General features: G+C 34.2%; 1 long non-coding RNA gene across 1 annotated transcript; it reads right to left on the bottom strand.

Annotated features, from left to right (window-relative positions):
- Nucleotides 1-20313: 20313 nt before the first annotated feature.
- Nucleotides 20314-24179, bottom strand: LOC129262861 (uncharacterized). The gene is made up of 3 exons (XR_010295322.1): nt 22709-24179; nt 22186-22305; nt 20314-21698 (listed from the first exon to the last, which is right to left on the bottom strand). It is a non-coding gene; the product is annotated as an uncharacterized LOC129262861 (long non-coding RNA).
- Between the last annotated feature and the right edge of the window lie 792 nt (nt 24180-24971).

The raw sequence follows: 24971 nt of genomic DNA, 5'->3' as shown, positions 1-24971 counted from the left end.
GTTAAGGAGAAGTCAGCAGAGAATACTGATGAAATCGTCCTTGATGTTGCACGGCAGATGGGAATTACCTTCGGCATCAGTGACATCGATCGTAGTCATCGGGTAGGAAAAGCCCCAACCGACAAAACAAAGAGCAGGGGTATTATCGTTAAGTTCCGCTCTTACAAGTGTTGTCAACAACTGATCACCAACAGAAGAAAGCTGAAAGGATCACATATATCTGTGTTCGAAGACCTAACTGCATCAAACTTCAAGTTGCTGCGGGATGCTCAGACTTGTTCTAAGGCTCTAGCAGCATGGTCATCAGGTGGACGTATTTATGTCAGTGTTGCGGCCTCGGATGGATCAACAATGAAGCACCTTGTCAGGCACAAAGAGGACTTAAGTCGGCTATGAACTTGTAATTTTGTTCTCCTAAATAAAGTATGAACTGATCCAGGACTTGATGAACTTTATGCAGCCATTATTTCTTTTAGGCTCCTAGTGGCTTTTTTTTAAAACACTACTTCAATACCATATCAACATTTTTTTTTTTTTTAATAGCTTGTTTGTTTGTTATAGGTGTGTCTGTGAATATATGCGTGTTTGTGTGTGTGCTATGAACAATGTCTATCAGACAATGTTATTTGCAATCTTTAAATTCTTTGGATTTGCAAACTATTCATGAATTTCTATCACCTGAAAGTAATGAAAATGAACATATGTGTAATTTTGGGCCTGATCAGTCTTTTTTTACCTCTGATGAATTCAATGAATACAGTAAAAAGTTGAATAAAAATAGTAACTATATTTTTTCTGTCTTACATTGTAATTGCAGGAGCATGAGAAAGAATTTTGATAGTTTTGTTTCTTTCATAGCTACTTTGGATGTGCAATTCTCATTGTTAGGTATAACAGAAACCTGGCTCAAAGAGGTAGATTCTTTTTATAATATTGATAACTATTCTTTTTTAGCAAATGGACGAGAGGAAAAAAGAGGTGGTGGAGTTGCATTTTACATTAGAAATGATCTAGATTTTAAATGTAGAAATGATTTAGATATAAATAATGAATACTTTGAGTCTATTTTTGTAGAGATTATAAATTTTAGGAGAAACATTGTAGTTGGAGTAATATACCGTCCGCCAAATCAATCAGTGCAATGCTTTATGAAATCTTTTGAGAAGATTTTAGATGTTGTAAATAGGGAGAATAAATTATTATATTTAATGGGAGATTTCAATCTAAATTTATTAGAAGTCACATCTTGCCAAAGAGTAAACGAATTTCTCGATGTATGCATGTCTCATAATATATATCCATTGATTTATACTCCAACTCGGGTAACCACTCATTCAGCATCCTTATTAGACAACATTTTTACAAATGACTTGCAAGAAATATTTTCTGGTGTTATCCTTTGTGATATCAGTGATCATTTTCCAGTGTTTTCCATATCAAATTTAGAATTGCTTCTTAAAAATGAGAATAGTTCCAATAAACGTATTATTAATTCAGAAAATACACAACTTTTTGAGCAGAAAATTAGCAGTGTCTCCTGGCATATTAGAAGTCAAGATCCAAATATAGCTTATAATAATTTTTTGCAGAAGTTCTTAGATATATACAACTCATGCTTTCCTGTTAGACATATAGTAAAAAGAAAATTCAAAAACAAGCCTTGGTTTAACAAGTCATTACGCAAACTCTGTAATAAAAAATGTCATTTATATAGAAAATATTTAAAATGTAATACTTCAGAGAACTATGGAAAATACAAGCATTTTAGAAATAAAGTATCAAATGAAATTAAGAAGGCAAAGAAAGAATATTTTAAATGCAAATTTGAAACTGCTGCTGGTGACATGAAAAACACATGGAAAATTATCAACACATTGCTGGGTAGGGGTGTAAAAAATAAGGTACTACCAAACTCTGTTGTTTGCAATGATGTTACAGTTAAAGGGAAAGGTGCAATATGCAATACTTTTAATTCATTTTTTGTAAATATAGGCCAAACATTGTCTTCCTCGTTTAAGAACAGTGGTGATTTTATGCAATATGTAAATGTAATGAAAAATAATTCAAGTTTGTATTTTACTCCATGTACATCTAAAGAAGTTATTGATATTGTTTCAAAGTTTAAAAGTGGCAAGAGCCCTGGTTTTGATGGTGTTTGCAGTACATTGGTGAAGACTGTTATTCATATATTATGTTATCCACTATGTGATATAATTAATTTGTCTTTGAGTACTGGCACGGTTCCAGATAAACTTAAAATTGCGAAAGTCATTCCAATTTATAAAAATGGATCAAAAGATGAATTATCAAACTATAGGCCTATATCTGTCCTCCCTTTTTTTTCAAAAATTTTAGAAAAATGTGTGTACACGCGTGTATATAATTATCTGGAAAAGTGCAATATTATTACTCCCAAACAATTTGGTTTTCGAGCAGGACACTCCACATCTTCTGCCATTTCTGAATTTATTCATAAAGTATCAAATGCCTTTGATAATAAAGAAATCATGATTGGATTATTTTTAGACCTTAGTAAGGCATTTGATTCTCTTGATCACATAATTTTGTTGAAAAAAATGGAAAAATATGGTTTTCGAGGTGTTGTAATGGATTGGTTTAAGAGTTATTTAGATAATCGAAAGCAATACGTAGTATTAGATGAACATGAATCTCAGAAAGAGATTGTAAGATGTGGAGTGCCCCAAGGTTCAATTTTAGGGCCATTATTATTTCTTTTATATCTAAATGATATCTGTAACATTTCGAAAACATTAGAATTGATATTATTTGCAGATGACACTAGTGTGTTTATGTCTCACCAAGACATTACAGTTCTTCAAAATACATTTCATTCTGAATTCAATAAAATTGTCAAATGGCTAGAAGATAATAAACTTTCACTTAATATAAAGAAAACAAATTTTATGGTATTTACAAAGAATCAAATTGATACTACTCAAATAAGAATTAAAGTAAAAGACTCATTTATTGATCAGGTCACACAAACAACTTTTCTAGGTGTCTTAATTGACAATAAACTTACATGGAAGGAACACACTGGTGTCATTTGCAACAAAATATCTAAACGTGTTGGTGTATTTTATAGTTTGAAATTTCTTTCTAAAGAAACCCTAATGACTCTATATAACACTTTAATTTTACCACATTTATATTATTGTATTATCATATGGGCATGTTCCAGTTTGCAGAATACAAATAGACTTCTATTGTTGCAGAAGAAAATAATAAGAATTGTTACACATAGCCAATATCTTGCCCATACCATGCCTCTCTTTCATAGCCTGAAAACTCTGAGAATGCCTGATTTATATATTTATCATAGTGCAATTTTTATGTATTTATGTTACAAAAAAATCTTACCAAGTTCTCTTTTACAATATTTTCAGTTGAATAAAGATATTCATGAATATCAAACCAGGTATGCAGAAAATTTTCACATTCCCTTAGTAAGAACATCAGTTTCTCAAAATAATATTTTTTTCAGAGGTCCCAAAATCTGGAATAGCATACCATTAGATATAAAATTAAGCCCATCATTAAATAGTTTCAAAAGGAAAATGAAATCTTATTTACTTCAAAACTATTCACAGGTGCAATGATTTTACTCAATAAGATGTGTGTGTGGTGTATGTGTGGGGGTGTGTGTGTGGGTGTGTTTGTGTGTGTCTGTCCATTTTTTTTTTTTTTTTTTTTTTTTTTTTTTTTTGTAAATAGGTGTTGATGATTGCATATATGCACGTACCTTTAAATGTTATCTTTTGTTTAAATCGGTTATGTATACTTTGGTTTATAATCATGTTTGGAGCTTGGCTTTTATATAAGGCTCAGCCTTTCTGCCACTCCTTATACTTTCATTTCTATCCGAGTAAAGTAATTTTTTCATTCTTGTTTTTCTTTGTATCGCTTTGCTTACTATTAATGTCATAATTATTTCTATTATATATTGTCTATGTTATTATGTCTTTATATATGTTTGTTTTTAATGAAAGTATTAAATAAATGAATTGAATTGAATTGAATGAATTGAATATGTGTACTTTCAGTCTCCACACTGGTCATCAATCCGATCTCACTGTGCATGTTATTATTGTCAATGGACTTGTGAATGTGTGGATGGTCAGCTTCAGTCTCATTCACCTCTACACTACACTCAATATCAATGACCTCACTGTGTATGTTATTAATGTCATTGGACTTGTGAATGTGTGGATGCTCAGCTTCAGTCTCATTCAACCGAACATTACACCCAACATCCATGATCTCTCTGTATACTTGAGAACATTCATTTAGTGGGAGTGTGTGTTTACACTCACTGTCAAATCCAGGATTAGTGTGTTTGCACTCATTCTCAGATCCTTGCAATATCATACCCACTGCACAATCTAGCTCATCTAATTCATTCATACTAGCGGGACTAGATTGGGGGAATTGATCAGATAGTGACATGTAAGAAAAAGTATGGTAGTCCCCAAACATGATTTGGTGTTTAGAAGGTCGAATGGAAACATCATTCTTCTCCATAAAGGGAGCCCCAGCCATCACGTCAAAGTTCACCACACCATCTTCAACCACGAAACCATCATAATACAACTCACATCCATCATGGAAAAGAGAAAAAGATGTAATGCCAACAATGCCAGATGGTAAGGCAAACGACACTTCGGGGTCAACATAGTCACTGTAACCAAACGAATCGATTACAACTTCAAGGCCAAAGAAATCAGCAGTAGACTCACTTATCAAATTCAAAGGAGAACCACTATGCAATTCCACTGTCAACTGTTCGGAGGTTCCCCGAACACTGGCAGGGAAAAATGGGGTGTCATTCTTAGATTTATTACGAGTCACGATAGACTCATGCTCTACAGCAGGAGGACACCTACGCTGAGGTGCCTCAGCGACGGCTACACATCTCTGTATAGATGCGAGCCCGACGCGGGTGGGCCCCGCCACGACCGTGCATCGCTTCGTCGATGCGGCGCGCATTGCAGTACAGTACATACTATATATGGGACTACGTACGCTTTATAAATACTCAACTCTGTATGCCTACCCAAACTATCACACCAAATTTAGTCCTGGTGAGCGCCTGTCCCCAAGTTTTCGAGCAAGATTTCCCGCAATCCGGATTCTTTGATCCTGGTAGCGAAAGTTAGCCGCGGAATTCTGATCACACCGTAAGCCACCACGCCAGTAAATAGAGGGAAAACTACAGACGATTTAAGTAGGTGTTGAGACATTTATTGGCCGTGGCAGAGTCGCCGCATACATCTATGGTAAGCCACTTGTGGTGGCACAATTAAACAATAAATCATACTGGCGCAGGTTAAAAACTATTCCATAATGCGACGGCTTGATAATGAAATGAGTGTTTGAATGATTACATTTTGGGAAGTGTAACTTATTTTGAGAGGAATTTCTTGTACAGTATGAATGAATTTCTTTTCTAAAAGTAAATAATTTGGACAGACATGTAGGAGCAATACATTTCATACATTTGAACATTAAAATAAATCTAAAAATGCGAACTCTATCTTCAAATCTTTTCCAGTCTAAGAGGGCAAATTAATTTTCTGAAGGGGTCAAGAAATGGGCGTTTGAAATTATTCTTGCGGCTCTTTTCTGTAACTTATTCAATCATTCGGTATCTTCTTTGAATTTATCCCCCCCCCCCAGACAATACAAAACCATAGCATTATATAAAGTGAGTAAAGTATTTTCATTGACACATCATTTTAACCTTCGTAGGATATACCTAACTTCCTGCTAACGTTATTGGCTACTTTAGATACATGTTCTTTCCATGATAATTTATTATCAATTATTATACCTGAACTTTCAAAGGATTGAACTTGTATAATCTCGTAACTATTACAAATTATTTTCAACTGAGATTCATTGGAATGAATGGAGTATGCAAGTCGAGCTCGTGTACCAATAATCATACATTTTGTTTTTTCATAATTCATCATCATACGGTTTTCTTTTAACCAGCAGGCTACATTTTCTAAATCCAATTGTAATTTATTTTGTATTTCATCTAAACTATCACCTTCGGCATAAATAGATGTATCGTCTACGTACATAACTATTTTAGAGTGTTTCAATATATTAGGCATTACATTATAAATATGGAAAAATAATTTTGGGCCCAATATGGATCACTGCGGTACTCCTTTCCACATTTCTTTAGTGTAAGAAAGTACCCCATTTATATTAACACGTTGTGTTCTATTGAATAGATAAGAATTAAACCATTTGATTGAGTCTGATGAGAAACCATATTTTTTCAATTTTAATAATCACCAGATCCAAATCTACCAAATCGAAGGCCTTTTTCAAATCAATGAAAATTACACCGACCATTTTCCCATTATTAATACTTGTATACCAATCATTAACCATATATACTAATGAATATTTCATATTTTATGATAAAATACAAAAGATATAGTGAGTGAGTGATGTCATTAGTGCCCTCATTTCCATACCGACCAGGATGTGCGTATAACTGTTTTGTGAAATTAATCAAAACTTTTTAAAATGTCATAACTTTCTTCTTCTTCTTCTGCTTTTTCGTCTCCTTTTTTTCTTTCCCTTCCCCTTCTTCTTCTTCGGTTTAAATATAAATTAGTATATTTAAACAATATTAAAAATATTTTAACACAGTCATGTGCACCAGTATGTGAATGCATGGATGTGCTAAAAGCTAATAAGAGAAATGTGTCAGTGTAAAAAAAAATCAATCAATCAATGGATACTCTCTGTATAATCTGTAATCAAACACGTGAATTTTCAGCAAAATCTGATAAAAGGTAACAAAATTATGATTCTAAAATCCTGAGAAACGTTATATGAAAACAGTCATATTATGCACGTCATCCGTTTATTTGCAATAAGTCATAATGTCCCCACTTTCCTTTTACTTAGTACATGAAATCATTAATGTATGTCTCCCTAATTGTAACAAAATAAGTTGCAACAATGATTGTTTTGGCATGAGATTGGTAGTCATTTTCATTAGAGGACAACTTAAAAATATAAAGTCAGTTGATCATTGCATTAGATTTGGATTTATTTATTTCCGTTCAACAATTTTTTCAAAATATAATCAAAGTAACAATACATATTCAATATAATCGATAATACAGACAAATCAATGAAATTTCGTAACAAATGTTGAATATAAATTAAACAAAACTACAATTTGTTGCAGTAATTTTATCAATGAAAAGAAACAAGAAATGAACTTGCCAATAAAAGCAAAAGCTTGTAGAGAAGGCAAGCCCCTAAACTTAGTTTCAATACTAATTATAAACAAACTATATATACAACTCTATACAAAAATCGAGAAGGACACAGAAGACAAACTTAAAACAAGTAATCCACTAATATAAAAATAAAACGAATAAGCGACAACAATAATAAGAGAAAGTAATTCAAATAATAATAATTACAGTGGTAACACACAAAAAAAAGTACTTACAAAATCATAATAGGGAGGGAAAAGTGGCAAAGGAAAGAAAGAGGGAGATACGGGAGGTGCAAATAAAAAGTGCAAATGAAAAGAGGAACATGGCAGGTGCACAGGTCGTAATGTTTTGTATCATGTTGTAGTGTTGTTGTTTTTTTTTAAGTAAAGTTTGACAAATTTATTGGTAGTTAAAGGTTAAGTTATTGTGTAGTTTTAGTTTAGGTTATGTGTTATAGCTTGACTTGTTGATGTGGAGTATTGACAAATGAGCATCTTTTTAAGTTTGCGTTTAAAAATATTAAGGTTTGTAGATTCTTTAAAGTCGTTGGGCAGGGAATTCCAATACACAGGTCCAAAAAAAAGAGAGGAGTTTTTCGCTAATATAGTACGGGTAGGGGGTAGGTGATAACAATTACGTTGTCTCGTTGGGTAATCGTGTATAGAGGAGTTTTTACAGAACATATTTGAAAAAATTGTTGGGAGATCATCTTTGTTTAGTTTATACATAAATTGGGCGAGTTGGAAAAGATATAAATCGCTCACTTTAAGAATATTATTTTGGAAGAATAGTATATCTGTGTGTGATCTGAATTGGGTTTGAAAAATTATTCTAAGCTAGAACCTTCTTCTGCAGCAACAGTATTCTTTGTAATTGTGTTTGGATCGCACAACCCCATGCCAAAATGCCATAATTAATGTATGGTAATATTAATGTATGATACAGTGTAAGTAAAGTGTGAGATGGGAGAAAATATTTGAGTTTGTTGATAATTCCGATGTTTCTTGAAATTGTTTTGCATATATTATTGATGTGTGGTTTCCATGATAGCTTATTATCAATAGTAACCCAAAAAAATCTGGTCTCTGAAACATTTTCAAGAACAGTATTATAAAAAATTATGTTACCAGGTATTGTATTTATTCTGTTACTAAAAAGCACAAAATTCGTCTTTTGTAAGTTAAGTGATAGTTTATTCGCCTTAATCCAGTCAGTGACATGAGTTTACAATTCTTACAAGTTGGTTTACGTTATCATGAGAAAAGAAAATGTTCGAATCGTCAGCAAACAATACAAATGTTAGTAAATTTGAACTTTTTTAATGTCATTAATATATGTAATAAAAAGAAGAGGAACAAGTAAACTACCCTGTGGTACTCCACATGTAATAGGAAGAGTAGAAGAAACAACGTTGTTGACTGATTCAAATTGAGACCTGTCTGTTAGGTAGCTCTTGAACCACTCCAAGGCCTTCCCCTGATACCATAAAAAAGAAAGTTTATGAAGAAGTATTTCGTGGTTAATGGTATCGAAGGCCTTGGAGAAGTCCAGGAAAATACCAACAGTATGACAACCTTTATCTATGGAAGAAGTAATTTTATTAATAAAAGTCAAAATTGCATGCGAGGTGCTATGATTTTCGCGGAAACCAAATTGCGAGTTCGAAAAAGTATTGTATTTTTTATTTATTAAAGAACGTAATTGTATGAGTATGTATAAGTTTTTCGAGAATTTTAGATAACGAAGACATGCATATATAACTGTTTCTTCGCCAAAGTAATGCAAAAATGCCAAAGTAATGCAAAGTTTCATAACCTTGTCCAATGTATGAAATTTTTAGTGTTTTAATGTTTTTGGCCTGATTTCACCCCAGTTATCTGTTCTCAGCTTGAAACTACAGAGATGAGAGATCTTGATACGGGGTTGAAAAGCTACACCTATAGTTCACAAATTTGTAAAGCTTCATACTTATATACTTAACTGTTTGAATGTGAACATGCCCTGTTTTTTTTTAATTTTTGTTAATTCATAACTTGTATGGCCTATATTCACGTATCCCCCACAACGCGAAAACATTTTTGTGACCATGGCACGAATTGTACAAGACTAACCTTATGGCTGTATGTTGAGTGTGTTTGGTGAGTAATCTAAAATTTGTTGATTCTGGTCAGTCAGTGTATGGTTTTGACTGATGACGATTGTAATGAATGATTTTGAATATTTAATTTCCTTTGAATAGTTATTGCGTTTTCATTTCCTCTATTCGAAGTAGGCTAACGTAGATATAATTTTAGAAATCGTTGACCTCAGCTCAGGTTCAGCTCAATTGCTGGCCCCACATGCTTGATATAACGTAATGCCCGCCTAACTTTGTCTTTAGATCGATGTTCAGAATCAGATTAATAAACTAGATTTTAATTCGTCATGCGGACGAATTAGGTGGTCTGTCGTAGAAAGATAAATACTAGTAGATAAACAGACATAATATTATTTAAACAAATGAGTAGATATAAGATTGAAAGATAAATAGACAGTCAGACTCAGATAGACAAACAGATACACCACTCTAGGCGACACCACTTGTTCACTGCAACCACCCTGCCTGTGGGGAATCTACAGGTTGGACTATGGCATGCCAATGCTGTACAGAGCACACACTTTAAAAAAATGATTAAAATATCACTTTTGTAACCAAAATTACTAATTTACGTACAGTTGCAATTTATTTTTCATTAGTAACTTGAGAATGATTTTTGTATTCACTAGAGCGCTCAAAAACTTAATTTTGGGCATATTTTTGTGTACGCCCTCTATTGGTGGAAAATAATATGGCAAGAAAATTTTCATTTTTTATCTCTATTTTTAATTGAGAAATAAATAATTTAAAGAATCAAATTTACTTAAGGGCCAAGTTGTATGACAAATAGGTGTAATGAAAACTGTCAGTGTAAAAAAATCAAGCATTTGTCCCAAAGAAAAAGAGAAAATAAGCCAAACATTGCCATCCTTATTTTGCCACACATGGAGATATAACTGAGAACAAGGTTATATCATAACCTTGTTCATTGAATGAGTGGGCGACACCCCAATACTTACCCGTGCTAATAAACTGGGACTCCACTCACGCGCGTTTGGGCCTCCCTAGCTTAGAACTAAGCACTAATATCACCTTAAAAACTAAATCTACAAGGTATGTATAATCTATTTACAACTTTAATAATGTTTAATCGGTACTCACCGGTTCTTTTGTTGCATTTTCAGACCATTTCTCACAATTCTTTGTAAATATTTGCGGCAAATTTTGTCGCCATAGACAGCTTAGCATCCATCTTTATTGATAAATGGAGCGCCCTTTACGATAGTTGTTAATGCCGCGGAGAAATAGTTAGGCATTTTGGCCTGTGTTCAAGGCGTTCTTTCTGTTTTATTTTTTATATTGAAGATTGTGCATTTGTTGAATAGCGCCGTCTACGTCAGGTATGAGATCGAGTGTATAAATACACTCTTCCAAAATAATTATGATTCCGACCTGGCGCTGTTTAACTTCAATCTCTTTCACCTAAATTAGCGATGAATGCTAGCATTATAAAATATATATTATTAACGTCTGACAAAAATAATAACCAACCGATCAGCTGACGAGAACGCGAATCACGTGATCTTCATATCAGCTTCGATCGCAAGTCAGAAGAGAAGAGCAGCTGCTCAAAAAATCAGGAAAAAGCCGTGAAAATGTAAGTTCCCCTTCATTTCTTTCATTTTTTTTTGTTGCTAACGATGCATTTACACTATAAAATTATAATTTAAAGAAGAGAAAGGAATATAGCTTGTACTTGTGATATAATATATAAATATCCTGTTCTCAGAGATTTCTAACCAAAAATACTACTGATGTCGCCTATGAGGTCCATACATGTAATGTTGGACCTCATTGGTACTAGGAGTGAGATACACATAGATCATGTATTGTACTTGTAAGTTGTAGATAGGAAAGATAGATGGAGAGATAAATGACAAGTGGATAGATTAATAGAAGAAAGGTAGATAAATTATATCTTGATATATAGATAGACAGATAGATCGTTAGAGAGATATAGATATATATATATATAAACATATAAATATGTATTAGATAGACATTAGATAGATAGGTAAATAGATAATGATTGATGACAAAAATTGCGATGATGAGGATGATGATAATATTAATCATTGATGACAAATAAGATGATGATGTTAACGGTGATTATGATATTATATATACACAGATGGACAGACAGAAAATATATCGATATATTTATTGATAGATAAACAGATAGAATAACATATTAAACAGATTTAATAGATAGATAGATATTAGATAGACAAATAAACAGACATAATTATTTAAACAGATCAATAGACATTAGATTAAAAGATAAAAAGATAGACATACATATATAAACAAATAGATGGATAGTCGGATAGATAGATAGATGGATTGGATGATATATAAAATATAGGTGGATAGATTGATAGAAGATAGATAGATAAATATACATAATAATTGAAACATAAATATATATTAGATTGAAAGATAAATGGATCGATAGACAGATAGACAGACATATTCAAACAGATAAATATACGATAGATAGAGAGACAGACAGACAGACATACAGATAGATAGATAGATAGATAGATAGATAGAAAGCAAGATAGATTTACTTGGATGTAGAGACGTAAAGCTTGTAGCTTATTTGCCCCTCGTCACGTTGGATAATCTCTGGTAGGGTAAAAACTTTAGTGGATGGTTTTTCCAGTGCCTCTCAATAGCTGATTTGAACATATTGACACTTGATGCAGAAACCGCTTCCTCTGGTAAAGCATTCCAGTTATTTATACTCCTAATTGAAAATGCATTTTGCCTTATTTGCAATTTGCATTTTTTTTCTCTTAATTTCATGCTGTGACCTCTGGTTCTACCACGAACATCCATCTCGAAGAAGTTGTTTAGGTCAATTTGATCAAGTCCTTTTGAAATTTTGTATATTTGGATCAGTTCAGCTCTTTGTCTTCTATATGATAGAGTAGGAAGATTTAACGCCTTCAGCCTTTCAGGATAGTCTAGATGACGCAGATGAGGCAATAGTCTGCTTTCAAGTAGATCTTCATCTCGTTTATATACAGGAGCCCATGCAGAGTTGCAATATTCCAGAGTAGGTCTTACAATGGCTTTATAAAGCTTGAGCCATCCTTTCTCATTTAATGCTGTGAAAGACCTCTTAATCATTCCAAGTTTTGCATTAGCCCTTTTTGCAACATCAGCAGCATGGGTGCTGAAGGATAGAGACTTCTCAAAAAGGACTCCTAGATCTTTCTCTTTTTCATCAGACTTTACTTCTTGGTGACCGTCATCAGTTGTCATATGGTATGAGAAGCTTTGATTATTTCGACCATAGTGAATAACTTTACACTTTGACTCGTTGAATTTCAGTTGCCACAAGTTTGCCCATTCCTTTACTGCATTCACATCATCCTGTAGGATATCTGCATCTCTCTGTGAGTCTACAACACGGTACATCTTAGTATCATCTGCAAATAGCTTCATACTAGATCTTACAACATCTGGTAGGTCATTGATGAAACAAATGAAAAGATAGATAAATATATCATGTAGGTAGGTAGGTAGATATATATACAGATAGATAGATAGACAGACAGACATATAGATATATAGATAGATAGATAGAGACAGACAGATAGATTGATATAGAAAGATAGACATATTCAAACAGATATATATTAGAGAAATAGATAAATAGATAGCCAGACAGACATACATGTAGATAGATAGATAGAGACAGGCAGATAGATATATATATTAGACAGAAAGAGAGAGAGATCAGTAGATAGATAGATAGACAGATAGATAGATATACAATGTAGGTGGATAGACAGACAGACATATGGATAGTTAGGTAGAGTGAGAGAGAGAGAGACATATTCAAACAGAAAGATATATATTAGACAGATAGATAGATAGATATGTCATGTAGGTAGATAGATAGACAGACAAATAGATAGAAAGATAGATAGATTTATAACATAGATAGCGGATAGATAAACGGATATGTTTAGATAGATATAATATGAAAAAAAGTAATTATAATGTTTTATTTTGCAATATTTTAACTATTATTTATTAGAATTCTTATAATTGATCGTGCGCAAGATAGTAAAAAAAAAAAAAATAATGTTCACCCTCGGACTCGAACCCCTGCCTGCATCACTGAATGAGATGCAAGTCCGACGCCTAACCGATTGAGTTACAATATTTCCCATAGACTTTACACGTATGCAAAATATGAGAATCTCAAATCCAATTTTGCAAGTGAAATACGGGCATGATCCTGGCATCTGATCGGAAAATGAAGGCAACACTAGCGAAAGCTTAGAATCTCAGCTACAACATACTAAAAGCTCAGGGATAACTGACAAGAAAAAATGAAGATATGGCTCACGAAATAGAGGAATGTAGAATCTAGTTTTGAGAAAAAGTCATGTCCCATAATGACACAAAATGAGTAAAAATGACATACCTTTATTATTTGCAATTTTTCAGGATGATCCGTTTATTAAAATGAAAAATAAAGGCAATAACTCAGGAAGAGTAAGACCTAAGCTACTACATATCCAAAATTGGACACAAATTGACCAATATTCACGGAGTTAGAGCCAAATTTGCATAATTATAATGACGTCATAACACGCAAAATGGATATATACGTTAGGGTCCAATGAGACATGAAATCATATGTATGATTCATACTCTATCGAAATATAAATAAAAAATTGGGGGTCACCGTTTGTTCTGAAGAGCTACAGTGAATTTTAACTCTTTAAGAGCCATTGGCAGCTATAGTTGCCCATAGCCCTCTAGTGCCACTGGCAGCTATAGTTGCCCAAGTAACTTTTTTTTGTTTAACCAATTTTACAGCCAGAAAATCAACACCATATTCTGTGTTTTGTATGTTGTTATATTGGCAAGGAATTCACAATTGATTCTGTTATATAAAAAATAATGGTTTACATTGACATTTTTTGAGTAAAATGGCATTTTTGCATCATTATTTTGAAGAGTTGATTACGGATATTGCCGCGATCTGAATCAATATTTCTCCTATAGACACGTGTGATATAAAGGTTGTGTGTAGCAATGCACGTACTTCTATGGGCAGAGCAAAGGCGAGTGTGCGAAGGCATTCAGCTCAGAATTGACCAATGACAGAGCGGTACGATGTCTCTCACCCAACGCTACTCACCCATTCGCTATTGTTTTATGAATATTCATGGGCTATCGATCGGTTCTTTTGCAGGCCGGTATGGTAGTATTCTTGTGTCAAGGCTTTTTTCTGCCTGCAAATGTGCACGGTTTGGGGAAGATTTTTTGGGGGGAGGGGGGGGGTGGGGGGAAGGTCTTATACTTTGTTTTTTTTAGCATTCTCACAAAATTGTTCTCGTTATAAATATATGAGTAAAGAAGGCTGTCATTTCCAACTCTCATCGCACTGCAATCATCACACTCATTATTTATTTATTAATTTATTATTGTTATTATTATTATCATTATTAGTATTACTATTATCGTAATCATTATTATCATTATTGTTGTTATTATTATTATCATTATTCTTCTCCTTCACCTTCTTATTATTAATGTTATTGCCATCACAATCATCATCATTATTATGATTATTATTCAAAAATAATTGTAATCATATCAATTGCATTCCTTCTGCAGCCAAACTCTCTTCATAAACTTAAGATCAGGTACATAACGGTTCATATTTGTTTGTGTTTTTATAGCCCAAACCATTAAAAAAAAGAATGATTGATATTGTTATGCTTATCAATATCATATTCAAACTTCTCACAAAAATATGAATCGTTCAATATTCTCCTCGAATAAAATAGGAATAAGCAAAACAAATAAATGTAATAATTAAAACGGCCGATAATACCGCTTTATTCGTCTCAAGATTGATTTTTTTCAAGGTGGATGTTTTTCCTTTGCTAAATCAAACCATTGGTCAGAGAAAAGGTAAACGGAGTATATATGCAGTAATATCAGATGTTTTGAGGAAAAGAAAGAAAGGGATACATTAACAAAACCAATCAGACCGACCTGTTAGTTGCTGCATCATTGACGTCACTATCAAGGGGATTTTAAAACGACTTTAGAGAGTAGAAATGAAAATGATAACGATGATAACGGGTTGAAAATTACATTTCTTTATACCACGCATATTATTGTGTTTTCAAGGTTTTTTTTTTTTTTTTTTTTTTTTTTTTTTTTTTTTTTTTTTTTTTTTTTTTTTTCCGGTAATTTAGTTGATAGGCAGAAAACTGAGCGCTTAGAAACACCTGTATTAAGCGCCCTACAAATGTTATAATTATAATTATTATTGTACACTATGTTATCTGAACAAATTATTTCTTTTACCACGGATAGTGCTACGAGCTGGGGAGGCCCTGGGCGGATGCAGGATTTTTCTGTAGGGGGGCAAATTGTTTTCTCTTTACCTGGGTCGCCCATAAGAAATCAATACCGGAACCTTTGAAAGTATTCAAAAGTCAAATCAAAAGACACGCGTGAGCCCCGATTTCTATGAACATCCTGTGCTAAATTACTCTCCTAGATAATAGGTCAGGAGGGAGCGCGGATTAGAGATTCCTCATGAAAGAGAGTCTGGGCATCTATTGTTCATGACTTGGTGGCATGAACAAAAGAATGTAGTCACGTAGAATGTTAACAGGTGGCTACTTTGGTCAGACCAGTAATACAGAACAAATAGGACTATTTTCTTTTTGAAAATTTGTATTGATTTTTTGTTTGTAACTGATTAGCATTCCCTCTTCTTTGATTCACGACAAATATACTTTTTTTTTCTTACTTCTGTGCTCTGTGCACTTTGCCAAGAACGCCCATATTATTTTGGTAGATTTTATACCCCAAACTTGTAAGTATTGAATCTGTCCGACCCCTCTTTATCTATATTTCAATATATCATCTTTAATTCTTTTATATTTTGTCTCCTTCTGACTGGCAATAACTTTGTTTGTTACAATACGAATAAAAAAATTGCAGAGTCTTATTTTGAAGACTACACGAATGAAAGGGTACGGTCGGCCGCACTTTGAAGATACATGGCTCTAATGTATTATTGTGTGTGTTTGCTTGGGGATCGCAGCTGTGCTGTGATTGGTCACTTGATCGGCGACAATGCCCTTTTTTGGAACAGGTCGCTTTCTCGTACTTCAGAGGAAATAACTTGAATAGCAAAATAGTATTTCATTCAAAAGAGCATTATTTTTCGTTATTTTTGTTTGTTCAATTTCATTAATAGATACGTCATTTGAAAGAGTAAACATTGAACTTTAATTTTATCTTCTTAATTTCTTGGTATCTTTACAATTCCTCAGGTTATTTACTCTTTGAAATGTTAATGAAATCATAATTTTCTAGGTTTTACTTATTGAAAAAAAAATGATGTAAAATATTACATCTTTTCTCCATTTTTCCAAAAGCGAATATGAAAGATGATAACACGACCATAAAGCCCATGAACCATGCATCATTTCATGTGTAGAAGGTTTTATTATACAACGTACGGGTAAAGAATTATGACCGTTTTAAAATCAGTCGCTGCTCACATTTCGGTCAATTTAGGATTCCCTCGAATATCCCTGGCAGTAGAGGGGTATTGGGCCTGGCAGAGTAAGAGTTAAATAGGCATGTTTTTGCCCATAGAGCCTATGGAAAGAGCTCGCGTGCACACGTGCTGCAAACTTTAATGGGTGCTCATTCCCTCATAAATGATCGTAGAGAGCTGATCGAGGTATCAATTTGATCAGAATTATATCAATAATAGATACGCATAGAAAAAACAGCGAATTTATGCTGTGTAACGCTGTTACGCACAAAAACGTGCGCACATATATGTGCGCGCGCACAATTTTGAAATGCCTTAAATGACCTGAAACGTACCCAAAATTTTTTATAGGCCATTTTGAGAATTTTTTTTAGCTTTGACACGCGTGTGTCATGACCTTTACATGACATTTGATGACATTGACATACAACCTTTGACCTAAAGTTTATGTGAATATGATTGATTATTGATGATCGGTTATGTTGATATGATCAAATTAAGAATTTTACCAAATGGCGCGTAGATGACATCATGACCAGATGACCTTGAAAAGCTTAGTAGAGCGTCTTTATGATAGACTTTATATATGACGAAAAATTCAGCGAAGTTGATACAGCCGATTCGGAAAAAAAGTTGGCGACAAACATATATAGGTGCGAAAAATAAATAAATAATAAAGAAAATTCTGACAAAATTAAGAGGTGATCTGTCATAGACAGTCCACCTAATAATGGGCCTGTTCCAATGACGAGATGAGCCATACGTACCTCTCAAGTGATGTTCGTCCAGGCTCCACTCCACTTCACTACCGCTACACTATGCTCCACCTACCCGAACCTCAAGGTCCAAAACTCGCTCTGATACTCCGAGTGGCACAGGTGGGAAAAAATGCATATATGGCAGTGTATCCTTTTGCCGGACACCTTTATTTCAGTGCTTTAAAAATGACAACTAGATGAAATTCAATCAAGAAAAATTTGCACCTGCTATTTCAAATATGAAAATTATGAATATGATAAAATTATTTTATATTTAACAACCGTTTTCTTTGCATCACACTTGCCGCATACCCCTCCACGAAAAACAATTATTTTCTTGCGTGACACATAACATCATGATTCCGGACGCGCACTGGTCTGTTTAAGATATTCTTGATTATAATAATGATGTAAGAAAGAATTGGTGTGATTTTTTCTTTTATATTATATCATGAGTAAATTCTAAATTATTTTTTTTGCTTTTTGTTATATCGAATCTGAGCAGATGTTGGTAATAAATTTGTGTTTGCTAATCATTTTTTTTTTCTTCTTTTTTTTAACTGCATGTTCCATGGCACTTTCCAATATTATGCTCGTTCGTATTGTCGACGCTCATCAAGTTCTATCGATGCGCTGTCGATCGTTGACGGCTCTAATCATGGTAAACCTCGTGCATGGTACCAAATAGTCGTCGACAATCACCCACAATACACCCCACCAATTCAACATTCGATTGAAAGAGCGGACGAGATTGAAATTCACTTAGGGTCAACAAACTTTGACCATGTTGGGGGTATTTGTGGCATTGTCATCATAACTTTGAAAGTTTATAGATCTACTTCATGAAACTTGGACATTAGAGTAACCATGTATCCCTGAATATCCTGTGCGTTTTTCAGGTCACATGGCCAAGATCAAATGTCATTTAAGGTCAATGAACTTTGGCCATGTTGGGGGTAATTGTTGAATTGGCATCAGAACTTTGAAGGTTTATGGATCTACACAATGCAGTTCATGAAACATGTAAGGCAGAGCTTCCAAGTCTCCCAGATCCTGCGGGAGAATACTGGATTGCGATCCAATCTCCCGTTCTCCCGACCCCATGCCAAAATCTCCCGGATAATCAGGATTTTTAGCTGTTAAATTGTAAAATTCATACAAACGACTGTTTTACGAGTCTAGCATGTTCAACTCCCTAACACCCACGTGGAAACTCCTTATCACATTTTCATTTTACCCAGTAGCTTTTACCAGTTTTTGTATAATCGTACATTGATTTCCAATGTAAATGAAGATAATTTTACTGAACGACTGGTGAACTAGTCTAACAAGTCATTTATTTCCGGGTTTTGCAATGTGTGCGACGGAAACACTTCAGCGGCAAAGCCCCCGAAGCTACCGCCATTTTGTTTAATCCATTAGAAGCTAAAATAAGCCCTCATTAATATTAATTTCGTACGATGCTCCCTCGTCAACTGTGGTTTTGTACGTGTATTAGACAATACGCACATCAGCGCAATGACAAAGGTCAACTTGGCAAATTCATTAATGTATTCATTTTGTTACGCGCTCGTGACGCGAAGGATTCAGCGAATCAAGCAAGCGCAAATCTGAGACGATACGTTGCACTCTATAAAGTATCGATATCACAAGCGATATCACTTAAAAACAAAGCATTGTTTGTATTGCGTCTTATAGGCCTATGCTAATTTTAAAAGGGAAGATGAAAAGAGTAGATCAAGTCGTGATTAGGTAAAGAGGTCTCCAGTGCTTTTGCCATCCCCAAATTGTCACATGTTAAGATGTACAGCAATCTTTTAACAAATGTAAAGAATCAATATTAATTAATCAATATTAGGGGGGCCTACATTACACAAGCTCTGCTTTTCAGTTGGCCCTCCCTCTCTTTCAATTATTTATATTTCGATTTGATAATTGTCTATTGTAATTTTATAATGTTGTCAATTTTTGTATGTACTTCAAATGTGATTATATGTTACTTTGTCAATTGTATCATAATTGTAAAAATGAAATTGAAAGTGGAAAATAAAATAATTGAATTGAATCTAGACTCTAAATAGCCGGCAGAGGCCGCCGAACGGATCAAAGGGGGCTGTTGCACTGACCCAAAAGTCTTGTTTTCTTTTTTTTCTAGGGGGGGGGGCGGGTGGGGGCAGAACAAGGTTATTACAATTTGATGGTAATTTTCACTGGTTGTGGTTACTGAAAAAAATAACTGTCACCAATAATAGAGTACATTTCTTGTTACAAATTTCGAGAAGCAAAAAAAAAATCTTTTGTTCAAGGTATAATACGTAAGGGGCCGGCCCCCTCATGGATCCCCGTGCCTGTTTTCTTCATATGGCGTCCGTTTCATAATGAATTACAGCTATTTAAACATCGCTGTTATTGTGATTACCGTGGTAACCTAGATTATGATTGGTTATAGCAGTTACCATCGTAGTTACCTACGATGGTAACGGCTATAACCAATCATAATTACCATACTTGTAACTCATGATGAAACGGGCCCCAGTTTATCATTTTTAATACGTTTCCTTTCCCCTTTATTCTCCAGCATTTCTTGCTCTGTTTTCCATTTAACAATTTTCCCACTCACGTTCTTTTGGTGCTGCCTTTCTCCTACATATATTTCCTTCTTCTTTTCCCACTTGTTATCTGTCTCCTGGTTTCCATAAATCTCGTCTTATTTCTCTTCCACCCCTTTGTTCCTACTTCCCACCATTCGTGCTCTCTTACCCCCCCCTCTAAATTATCTCTTCATATGTGCCCCTCCATTTCTTTCTCATCTCTTTTCAACCCCCTTCTCATCACTCTTTCTCTTTCTCTCTCGATCTCCATCTCATTTTGAATTTTGCCAATTCCAAATCCCTTTCATTTTAGCTCTGTACAAATACTATATGAATACAAATGAAAGACATGAAGAAATGTTTTGGTTAGTTGTGAATTTTATTAATAGCCAGAAAAAAATATCACATTATCAGAGGATTTAGCCTTACTTTTTTTCTTAAGCGTATGTTAATACTTTGAATCGAACGAAAATGTTTTTTGTATGCAGGGGCAGCGATCCTGGGGGGCACAGTTCCCCCTACTTTTTGAAGCACTGAAAAGTGCCTTTAATTTTATGTAAGAAAAATGCCCCCTCACGAACGTGTACTGTGTCCCTTTCACCTGACGAGAACCTGTTTTGGTGTTACCAAGTGCTCTTCCTTGTATGCAAATTTTTACCAAAAAATGCCCCCCCCCCCGAACGTGTTCTGTGCCCTTTCATCTGAGGGCCCGTTTTATGTGTTAAAAAGTGCCCCTCACCTTCTTGTAAGTGCCCTTTCTCGAATCACTGCCCCCTTTTACCCAAGAAAAGTGCTCCTAAAGAACTTGTTCTGTGCCCCTTTCACCTGAGAAGGACCCGTGTTATGGTCACCATGACGAGTGCCCTTTGAAACAAGAAAACAATAAGGAAATTCTTTGTGCATTAAGTTTAATAATTCATGTGATTGGGGGTAGATAAGCAGTTCCGTACACTACAGATGGAGGGGGGGGGGGGCTTGAAGGACTCTTCCCCCCCCCAAAAAAAAAGGGTGAAATATATCATTCTGAATATTCTGTCGAAATCTATCACAAAAGTGGATTTTCTTTTTAAAAATGTCAAAATTTTGCTCTCTCGCAACTTCTTAAAAATTTACATAATACAGCATTTTCCCTGTGCCCCCCCCCCCACTTTCAACTTCACTTCGCCGCTCCTATTTGTATGTTTATAGCTTCTCCTTTTGCAACCAGTTTTAATGAAAATCAACAGGAAATTTCAATACTTTGAATTTGGGGTTGTATTTAAAAAAAAAAAAAAGGGACTTGAAAAAAAAAAACTTTTCCATCTTTATCAAGTGCTTCCTAAGCTAAGTCACTCGTCAATTTGTTGGATTTCTTGAATGAAAACATCTGTTACACCAGTCCTGCAGATTGAAAAAATAGAGAAAGAAAATCAATGAATTTAAATAAAAATTGTCATGATTTGTAAAACATAAATGTTTTAAGAAAAGTAAGACTATACATACCGGTATATAAATTTCTTCATCACATAACATAGGAAATCTTACTTCTACTAATTATAAACTTGTACTTCTACAAAGCATATCACTTAAACCTGTTCTATGCAGTTAACATACCACTCTCCATTATAACTACATGTACTCTATAAAAAAACTGTCAGAGATTTCCCATAAATATGAATATATGAATTAACATATATAAATTATATATAATAGTCAGAATTAAAGTTGATGTTTTGTTGCACAGAATATTTTGATCTGCGAATAAGAACAACACCTAACTATAATCTAAAAACAGAATTGAAATGGTTTTTTCAAAGGCAGGTCTATTTGTTGCCTAAAAAAATTGTGAAAACCCCCCATTATTAAAAATAATCACTAATTAACTCACTCATATAACTGCTGTAGGTTGTATTTCTCTTTGTGGTCCTATCACTGTTCTATTAGGCCTACTTCACCAACTGTTTATCATCATCAATCACCTCCATGGAAATTGTAGAGCTGCATCATCCTATTGGACAAAATGTAAAATAATAAGATTTAAAAAAAATTGTAAATCTACAAATATGAAATATGAATATCACACACTAAAGAATGAATAAAATGAATTTTATGAAATATAAAACATGAAAAATAAATATTGCTTTGTTTATAAACAAATAGGAAATAAAAAGGCCTTTTAAATAATAGTAGATCAAGGACATGACCTTATTTTATAAATTTGCCCAAGGTTCATAACTTTTGGCATTGGTTCTATTTTAGACTCGAGAGCCTGGATATATAAGAAGTGTATATTCAGTATAGATCCTACCTAGCTCTTAGCAGTGGCTCAGGTTATTTTTATTTAATGTAAACATGGTTAACATTCATTTCAATGCATGTAATGTATCTGTAATTTAGTTTAACTTTTATACCTGGATGAGAATCTGCAAAATGATGCATGCACTTATGATCATCATGTTTAACCATAGGTACCGGGTAGACCTCTTCTGTTTTTCTTGTTCTTCAAACTCAACCTGTTTGTGAAAGAAAAGAGAGAACAATAAGTGTCAAGTGATCTCTTTCATGGCCGTATGTACACTGTTAAAAAAAACCTGATTTTACAGAAAAAACAAGATTTTGCAGAAAGCAATAACAGAATCATTCTGTAAATTCGTAAAACAGGAATTTTTCTACAGAACAGGTCTGTTTAATAAGGGGAAAATGGTGTTTTATTTAAGGAAATTTGTAAGGTTCCATACACTAAATACCAATTTCCTGTACTTTTACATGATATAATGTAAGATTATGCAATCTGGTAAAATTACAGGTGTTCTCGAGACTTCTTTTATTTTAAGGATAAATTTTCTAACAGTGTAGGGGGAGGGGTTTGGGTGGGAGCTGAAATGTGAAAACCTTCATAAAAAAAAGAATTGCATGAAATCCTTCAATTTTACTTTAGAAAATGCAAAAAAACAGCCCTAGGCAATATTGGTTGCTTCGGGCCCTGGCTTTCTGAATTTCAGGTTTCTCTAAATTTTTTCACATGTCTGCCCCCCCCCCAAAAAAAAAAAAAAAATCTGCATCTTTTTATTCCGAATCTTAATTCATTTAATTTTAACAACATAATTTCATAATCTCATGCACTAGGTCTAGATCTATTTGTAAGAAAGTATAGATCTAGTCCAACCAGAATCAGTGCTGCGTGACAGCATTCATGTATCTAAATAAGGTCTAGTCTAGATTAGACTATCAATAGACTCTCGATCTATCTAGACCTAGAATGTAAAGCTAACCCTTCGGTGACTTTACCTAGATGTATATATCGATTAAGAAATTTTTGATGTCTGACTTTTATTCCTGGCTAAACCTTCATTGCCATTATTGACCGAAAGTAGATCTTGGTCCACTGACAGTCATATTCGTACATGTAAATGTAGTCGTTTAGGCCCAGACCTACATCTAGGCCTAAAATTATAGACCTAGATTCTAAGCCCTGGGGGTACGTGGCGAGGGTTGGGAAAGTTAGATGACTAGATTTGAATTATGTAGGCCTAGATCTACGTACAAGCATCGATGGATAAACTTTTTTTAGTAAAGTAACATACCAAAACTGATAAAGTAAAATTAAGAAGCAAGACTAGGCTCTGTTAACCATGTTAGAAATTAGATCTTGATCTATTGATAATAAGAGTAAGACAAACATGCAGAGCAGCATGTTATTTCTAATACCGAGTCTAACTATATAAATAACAATAAGAATTAAAATGGGTGGGGGCTAAATGCAGAAGAAGCCTGAAGTTATGCAAAATAAATTTGATATCTGAAACTGATGAGAATCTAGTGAGGATTGACACAATGATGACAGGCATATCTTCTTCCACACTCCGCTTCACAGTTTATTCCTGACTGAGTCTCAATCTACTGAAGATAGATGCAGATCTCCCTCCAGATCTAACGTTATACAGATTACAGTGTACAAAAAGAAGCTTCATTCTTCTTGTTTTAATCAATCGTGGGCTCCCGGCCCGATTTTCTCTCGATGCCCAGCCGGCTAGGAGCCCGTACAAAATACATGTGGTTGACACAGCGGCATAACCACTGAAAAGCAACATACAGGCTGCACTGGGCCGGGCGACGATGACAATCTAACTTCAATTTCAAAGACCAAATTCTGCTTTTCTTTAACAGAAGAATGATAGCAAGTTGTCTAATTAATTAAAGAAATAACCTAAGATCACAAAATACAGTGCGAAATGTGTAAATAGTCCACTGAATTAATGTGGTTATATCAATTTATACGTACTCACCGGAGTGTTCGTAGGTCCATTTTTGTGTGGAAAGAAAAGTTTCAGAATGAATAAATTAGATGACGTAATGAGGTCAAATGAATAATTAATTCTGTAACACGATACCACTAGTATCGATGACAAAGAATCGGGGAAATTGCGTATTAATGACGCTCTTAGCCAATGAAAAGGCCGGATTATGAATATCTTCATGCTCATGAATGTCAATGAGGGCTTATTTTTGTCTTCAAATGATCGCGGTAGGCGGAGCCTAATCTCATTTGTTTTGTGCTGAACGCGCACGCAGCTTTCGGTCTAGTAATATATTATAAGGTCTTTGCTCCATGCACATGCTCCCCCGATGCTCCCCGGCGCAGCCGGCCCTGCCTGGCCTCCACGCGCGCGCCAG

This window comes from Lytechinus pictus, chromosome 12 (assembly GCF_037042905.1).
Source record: "Lytechinus pictus isolate F3 Inbred chromosome 12, Lp3.0, whole genome shotgun sequence".
Lineage (NCBI taxonomy): Eukaryota > Metazoa > Echinodermata > Echinoidea > Temnopleuroida > Toxopneustidae > Lytechinus > Lytechinus pictus.
The sequence above is the reverse complement of the archived record's forward strand: the minus strand, read 5'-3'. Positions and strand labels throughout refer to the sequence as shown.